Raw genomic sequence first — 8,084 nt, forward strand, 5'->3', positions numbered from 1 at the left:
GCTTCTGTCTCCTGCTGAGCCCCTGCTTGTGTGAGTATTAGGGCTTGGAGGGTGGGGGACAGGGGAAGAATACTGATAATCCCATCTGCTTCACTGACTACCACCAACCGGTGCCCCCAGACTCCCGTGTTTGAAAGCATAGTGCACTTCACAACCCCTTCAAGACCCTGTGCCGGGCGCTGCAGGGCTAGGAGCACTGTGGTCTCCGGGCTGTTTGTTGTTCCAGCAGCAAGATCCGTTATATCACGTTTGGAATAAATGTCTACCCCCTTTCCTGATTCGTCCACAATGGGCAAGGTGGACGTCCGTCTTTCTACAAACACGTTCCAAGGCTTTGGTCCTCAGAGTGTCTGCGTGCATGCGTGAGGGCAGGGTCGTGTGCCCAGCATCCTGGGCTGCTTCGGGAAGGCAGGCTTTATCACATTCGAGCTGAGAAACGTGAGGATTCGTGTAGGTTAGTAGTAGAAAGTGCACGCCCACTGATTGGGTCTGTGGCTGGCGATCTGGGGGTTCTACTCTTGATCAGTGAGTAAACAGCACCGAAGAGGCTTGCAACGAGAGAGAGATTTACTCCAGGCTTAAATGTCTCTTGTAAATAAGCTCCCTCCACGTTCCAGCCTTGTGCTCCTTTAATTCATACATTCGTACCATGGATGATTCGTACGATCTGTACTTGCGTTTGCTCCCTGACAATGGCATTTGTCTTGGAAGACGTATGGCCTGCATGTTCTTTAGAGGCAACCATGTTCATCTCACATGCTTTGGACATGTTGTCAAGAGAGACCAGTCCCTGGAGAAGGATGTCATGCTTGGTCAAGTGGAGGGGCAGCAAAAAAGTGGAAGGTCCTCAAGGAGAAGGACCGACACGGTGGCCACAATGGGCTCAAGCACGGGAACATTTGTGAGCATGGCGCAGGACAGGGCAGGGTTTCTGTTCTGCTGTGCACAGAGCGCGCGGCTGTGGGTCAGAACGGACTCGATGGCCTCTTAGACCAGCAGCAGAGCCGTAGAGAGCGCCACGGGAACAGCGGTTGGTGTCAGATCTGGTATAGGTCGGAGCTGGAGGCTTCTGCCTCATAGGAGTCAGCCTTGGGTTGATGTTAATGGTAATTCTTCTCCCTCCTGGTGAAGGGAGAGGAGGTCAGCTCCTGTCCTCACACCCGGTGTACAGTCCCCCTCCTGGGGAGTTCATCTCACAGCCAGTTCTTACAATCAGGACAGATGGGGTGCCAGGTGGCACCCTTCATAGTAGGGTGCTTCATCGTCCCCCTGCTCTATTCTTCAGGAAGCATGCTGAGGGCTCCCTCTCAAATACGCGCACGGGCCAGAGCCCAGATACTTGCTGAATCCTAGGTGTGACTCCAAATTCGATGAGCCGCTGTGTTACACCCTGCAATGCTGAACAGAATGAATCTTTAAAGCAAAACACAAAATGTAAAAGACCTCACACTTCTCAAGAGGTAGTCACTATGGTGTGTGTTCAAAGGGATAAAGGTCACCTATACGCCCCTGAGATCAGAGCGGTACATTCCCCCCCGGCCCTTAGTAACAGCAGGGTGACTTAGCGGGGATGGGGTGTGGGGGGCCTGGACTTCACTTCTGCTAGTTACTGACTGCCATTGCCTCGGGAGGGCGATTCACAGGGCTCAGTCCTGGCTAATGCAGCCTAGTGATAACCAGAACTGGGACAAAGGCAGGCTGAGGCCCTAGAACAGCAGTTCTCAACCTGTGGGTTGTGACCCTTTTGGGGGGGTCCAATGACCCTTTCACAGGGGTGCCCCGATTCATCACAGTAGCAACATAACAGTGATGAAGTAGCAATGAAAATAATGTGATGGTTGGGGGTGACCACCAAGAGGAACTCTATGAAAGGGTCGCGGCATGAGGAAGGTGGAGAACCGCTGCCCTAGAAACAGACTCGCAGCTACGGGCTCTTTCAGGAGCCTGATCCAGGGGATGGGGTTACTGCCAGTCGTGCCACCTCAATGGCAGTGGGTGGTGGTGGTGAGGTGCCACTGCGCCAGTTCCGACGCATATCGACCTACGGACAACAGAACAGAAGCACTGCCTGGTCCGACGCCATCTTCACAGTTGTTCCCGTGTGAGCCCGTGATTGCTGCACCATCAGTCCGGCTCAGGGAGGTCTTCCTTCCAAGCAGTGTGTCCTTCCCAGGGACTGTCCTTCCGGACATGTCACCGTCTTTGTCTGTGTGAGTTGGGCGGGAACACGGGAGATGGAGGCAGAAGCCAAGTGTTGGCACAGTGGTGCAGGTGAAGGTGAGATGACCCTAGACTGCCAAAGGGACCCACCGAGCTGTCCGGGACACAGGGGTGGAGAGCCACATACACTCAAAGGGTGCGGTGCCGCCATCTCGGAGTGGGCAGCGCTGGGTGCTGCCGTTGCTGATCAAGGTCCTTGCTTTCTCGGGGGGACAGTGCCTTTCTAGCGGGGCAGCAGCCTGAGGTTGCCTGTTCCCATGACTATCCTGCTACACCCACAGTTACCAAAGTCGGTTCATCCGGGCTGCACGTTACCATGAGTGAGCCCGGAGGATGGGCTCAAAGTCCTGCTTTTAAGGTGTTTCCAGGCTACAGGTAGCTGCTGACATATTTACCACATAACTGCATCCATTGTGATAAAAAAAATTTCTAGACCATCCTAAACTTATTTAAGGGCCTCACTTGGTACTCAACATTTCTGTCCGCTGACTTGTAAACACACGAACCAGCGGCTCTGTCCATGTTTCCAGAGCTTTCCTGCGTCTTGAGCGAGTGAAAGTCAGGCCTCCGGGTGCCCCCCGGGTGCCTCAGGCTGATTCCCCCCTGACAACCACTCCGCTGGTTTCCATAACAAGTGGCTCCAGTACCCCCAGGCACCGGCTGAGTCCCCAGTGGCTGGCAGCTCAAACTACCTGTGGAGCAGTTTGGGGGCCCTGCCCTCCCCATTCACCTGGGCCTTAACCCTTTAGGACTCAGGGCCTGCTGACAGCCTACTTACAGTGGCTTTCAGCCAAGACATGGCTTGGGGTCCTGGGCACGGGTGTTGGAACTAGCAGGAGGCAAAGCTACAGGGAAAGGCAAAAGCCCTGAACTCAGGAAACAAGAGGGGAGACCGGCAAAGGACCAGTGTGCGTGAGTGATGATGCCGGGCAGGTCTCTCGGCTGTACCGTGAACAAATCTGCGTTGGACCAAGTCCAACCGGAACGCTCCTTCCAAGGGTGGCTGGCAACAAGCTCATGAACGTTGGGCAGGTTAGTGGAAGGGAACACGGTGGAGGACTTTGTGCTGGTGAGAGGGGCAGAGAAAGAGCGGATGGCCCCTCAGCATGATGAACCACATCAGAGTGACTCCAACGATGGGCTCCAGCACGTGGCCGCTGTGAGGATGGCGCAGGACCGGGCAGCGCTTCTTTCTGCTGGGCAAGAAGGCGCTTTGAGCGGGAGCCTCGGCACGGGCAGCACAGAGGATCGGCCTGGTCCAGCTCAGTGCGCTCTCCCCCACACCTACAGCTCCCGGGGATCTGTGGCGAAGGGCTCACAGGGACAGCCCAGGCAGGATCACACCTTTGACAAGTCGAGGGTCTGTGGCTTCCCCGCATTGGGCAAGTCTTCCAGTGCCGTGTCCCTGCACCCCGGGAGTCTCGAGGGCATCTGGGTGATTCTCACAGTATTCCAAACTTGCATCAGTGCCATCCATGCCTACTCGACAAATCTACTCAAAACAGAAAGCCTCACTGCTACCGAGCCGATTCCAGCTCAGTGACCCTGGAGGGCAGAGTAGAACCGGCCCACCGTTCTCCCAGAGTGGCTGTTGGTTCCGAACTGCTAACCCCGTGGTTAGCGGCCCCCTGTACCACCAAGGCTGCCTAACAGACTAGTGCCAACCTAACTTTCACGTGTGCCAATTTGCGACTCTTTGTGGTGTTATATTTTATTGCAGTCGTCTGGAACCTATACTGTCTGTCGCATTCCACGGGCCTCTGCCGTCTATGACCCTGACAGTCCCAATCCTCAGGGACAGGTGGGAGCTAGGGCGAAGTGTCCTGTTGTCAGGGGCCCTGTGAGCCAAACAGAGCCTTGCAGTCACTGCTATGCTTGAGCCACCTGTTGTCCACCTTACTGAGGACCTTCCTCTTCCTCACTGCCCCTGAGGAAGCATGGTGCCCTTCTCTAGGCAGGGGTCTTTGCTGAAGTACAGACAGGGACATGCCTTCTGCTTGTACTTCTCCCGAGACAGGTTGGTCTGTCCTACATGTCCATGACACGGGCCACCAGGCCAGTTTAACAGTGAGGTGCCGAGTGGGAAAAACATGGATTAAAATAGTTCAACAGTTTGCATGTCACCAGCGGGACAAGGACCCTCTGTGCTCTTGTGCTGCTTCCATCGTGTAATTAAGTGATGGAGCGTGAGGGTAAATCCCCAGACAAGGAGTGTCTCTACAAAGGTCCAAACACAATAAACGTGCAGAGGGGGCTCTGAAGGCTTAGCGGGAAAACTCTTCCAATTCCATGTGCTGTACCTACACACATCCACTTTTCTGATCACCTCTTTACAGGGATGCTTATGCTATTACCCACATTTTTGCTTCCACTTTCTTGGAACTTCAGGCCATTTTAATGTGGATGAAAATAACAGCGCCGATACAAACCCCCTTAACCTAATTGCTTTCCCCGTTTCTGCTCACCCCTTCTGGAGTTCTGCTGCGGCAGCCAAGCCCTCCACACTGCTTGGACCCGGCCCATTATCTGATCAGGCCCTCCATCTGTGACCCCCGCAGTTCAGTTGCTCCAGTGTTGGCTTAGCTGGCACCAGTGACTTTTATACCCAGAGCTCTACTTACTGGTTTGCAGATGACTCCAAATGGCAGTATCAAGCACTAATGCCCACAGCAGCAGTTATTCTGATACTCTACAACCCCTCCCAACCCAGGTCCCACAGTGCTGCCCCAGCCTGAGAACTGCACCGTAGGTTCCCACTCAGCTGATCTTGGAGGCAACCGGGGATCTGGTGCAGCTGTAGATCCCCAGGTGATTCCACTGATCAACCAGGTGTGGGGAAGAGGCTCGAGAATGGAATACGTTCAGCCAGGAAAACGGCACCCAGACCTCCAAGCCTGGCACGGGAGCCTGTGGCCACTCGGGAGTCTTCATCACAGTACACAACAGGCACATGGTCAACACTGAAGCACTGCTCCGAGTTCTCATGGGTAGCTGAGGGCTGATAACCGCACAGCAAGATGATCAAAGCAAATTTACTCATGAAACCTCCTTGAACATTGCCATCCGTACAGGTTATGGCCTGGTGGCCAGTGCTTCCAAGTGCATGCCAGTCACCAGATGCAAAAAGCAGCTTCTGATTGTACTCTTAATGTGTGCTGTGTATCAACAAAACTTTATCTTTTAAAAAGGCTAAATTCTAACTCAGGTTTGAGGTTGGGAGTTTTACCCAAAGCCTTGATGATATATTCACGTTCTTGCTCCAAGTTCAACCCAAAACTTAATCACGAAGGATGTCTCCCGAATCCAACTGCTAGCCAGGGCCATGGCAAACTTGTCTAGCACAAACTACTCCTACCTGCTTAGGAAAATGTCCCCAATTGTCCCAGTACAGGTGTTCTGGGACTCACTCAAAGCTTAACTGCTTAGAGCACCAATGAAACACATGTTCCTCTGGTTCTTTGAAGCTTCCTCGCCCCCCCCCACTATCATGACCCGTCCTGCCTTTCTGCTCCGGCTAGCCTGGATCATGTACACTGGTCAGGTAAACCCCACAGGATCAGAAATGGAAGTAGTGATACCAGGAGGCCAGGGGCAGGAATGGGGAATCCATCATAATTATTGACATAGAACATCCTCCCACCCCAGGGGGACAAACAACTGTGGGTGAAGGGAGACAGACATGAAAACAGCAATAATTTATAATTTATCAAGGGGTCATGAGGTTGGGGGGAGGGAGGGAAAGAGAAGCTGATAGCAAGGCTCATATAGAAAATGATGTAGAAATATGCTCGATACAGTAAGATATGGAATGTTTTCAATAAAATGAAATCAACAGTAATACAAACAAAAAGCCCGAGCCACTGTAGGGATGGAACTATTCTATGAACTTCCGTAGGAAGCCGTCACTCCCACCAAATGACCCGTGTACAGGCCATCATGGGATTCGGACAACTTGCTAATAGAACCAATAAGCTGCATGGAGTCCTAATGAAGGGGGGGTCAGTCGGTCCTGCCATCCCAGTAGGCTGAAAGGGAGATGTGAGCAGAATGGACCAGGGACAGCCACTAGGGACGGCATGCAGCTAGCTCTGCAGACAGCTTGCAGCTTCAGCATGGCGCCGAGTTGTACCAGCAGCAGAGGGCAGGGCACGGTCCTGATCAAGGAACTGTATCCTGTTTCTCCCCTAAAATACTTCAAGTATGGCTCCTGTGAGAGGGTCCCTAGAGACCAGCGTGTGAACGAGAAGGACACAGCGGATTGTGAAAGAGGACGGAGCAGCACAGTCATTTGGAAAAGCTGAACATTTGAGACCTTTTTCATTGGACTCGTAGGAACCAGCTCTGTGTGCAGCGGTTCTTCGACCCCCAAAGGGGTCGAACGATCCTTTCACAGGGTCACCTAAGACCATCGGAAAACATAAACATTTCACAATATATAATTACATATTGTTTTGTGATTAATCACTATGCTCTAATTATGTTCAAATTGTAACAATGAGAATATATCCTGCATATCAGATATTTACATGACGATTCATAACAGTAACAGAAATAGTTATGAAGTAGCAATAAAAACAGTTGTTATGGTTGGGGGGGGGGTGTCACCACAACATGAACTGTATGAAAGGGTTACGGCATGAGGAAGGTTGAGAACCACTGCTCTGAGCAGTTCAGAGACAAACAGCACAGGAAATGTCTGCCAGCAGTGAAAGCACACAAGGCCACAGTGCACGATCAGAGGAACTTTCTACATTTCTGAAATGCCTCCTCTACATTAGGCTCCATCTTCTTGGGAAACTTCCCACTGCAGCCAAGGACCCAGCATGAGGGGGCTCTGTAGCCACACCATAGGTTTCTTCTCTTATGGGCGCAGAGCCCTTACTGTACGTACTGACTTGTTAGAAACATGTAGCTGACAAGAACCAGACCCCACTCGAGTTTCTATCTATGTGCTATATATGTTAAGATTGACACATAAACGCACGTTTCTGCTTTAAAGGAAACAAAATTCATGTTTCTTTCCTTTAATAATGTAGATCTAATCTGACTGAGAGAACACCTACTATGATAGTTTTAATAAAGATATAACATGCCATTGTTGTCAATTAAAAAAAGACTACACCAAATAATTTCCAGGCTAAAAATAAATCTATAAAGCAGGTAACATACCAGAGAACCATTGAAGGACAGCCATCCTCTATTAGTCACACGAGCGGCCTCAAACAGTGCTCAAAATGTAAAGCCCAGACTAAAACTCAGAACCAAACCGCTGGCCAAGGATCACGGGCATGGTCAGAGGAATGGGAGACAAGCTCCTGGAGCGCTGTGCCGGGCTCCGTGAGGTGGACATCAGGAACCCCGCTCCTGGTGACACAGAGCTAGTGAAAGGGACCCAGGCAGTTAGGCTCCAAGCCCCCCTCCCACAGCCCTCACCACCTCAGACTCCTCACAGAAGGGAAGCCCGAGTACTGCCGCCCACCCTGTGACCCTCACGGCACACTGCTGACTCAGTGACCCTGCAGGACAGAGCAGAAGGGTCCCACGTGGGTTCCAAGGCCATCACTCTTCTGTAAACACCCTCGTCTTCCATCCAAAGGGCAGCTGGTGGGCTGGGCTAGCACCCCACTGTACCACCCACTTCCAGCCAGTGCTGATACATTGCCGAGTGGAGAAAGGGGAGCCTCCCAGAACCCCTCCACATCCAATCGGGACAGCCGGGCCGAGTGACTAGCTCATCCAAGGATTTGACCATGGCCGGCCTGCTTGCACAGAACACACAACAGCCAGCTCACCTCACTGTAACCTTTTTATTCGTCTTTTGGAAACAGGAATTTATTTGCCAGGAAGGATGATCCCATCATACT

General features: G+C 52.2%; 1 long non-coding RNA gene and 1 pseudogene across 1 annotated transcript; both read right to left on the reverse strand.

Annotated features, from left to right (window-relative positions):
- Positions 1-700, reverse strand: part of LOC115872751 — a 13,144-nt pseudogene extending 12,444 nt beyond the window's left edge.
- Positions 701-7,205: 6,505 nt separating this feature from the next.
- Positions 7,206-8,083, reverse strand: LOC123522681. The gene is made up of 2 exons (XR_006680919.1): positions 8,013-8,083; positions 7,206-7,598 (listed from the first exon to the last, which is right to left on the reverse strand). It is a non-coding gene; the product is annotated as an uncharacterized LOC123522681 (long non-coding RNA).
- Position 8,084: the final 1 nt, after the last annotated feature.

The sequence above is a fragment of the Echinops telfairi genome, unplaced genomic scaffold (genome assembly GCF_000313985.2).
Source record: "Echinops telfairi isolate 266 unplaced genomic scaffold, ASM31398v2 ScPeMD7_7457;HRSCAF=8495, whole genome shotgun sequence".
Taxonomy (NCBI): Eukaryota; Metazoa; Chordata; class Mammalia; order Afrosoricida; family Tenrecidae; genus Echinops; species Echinops telfairi.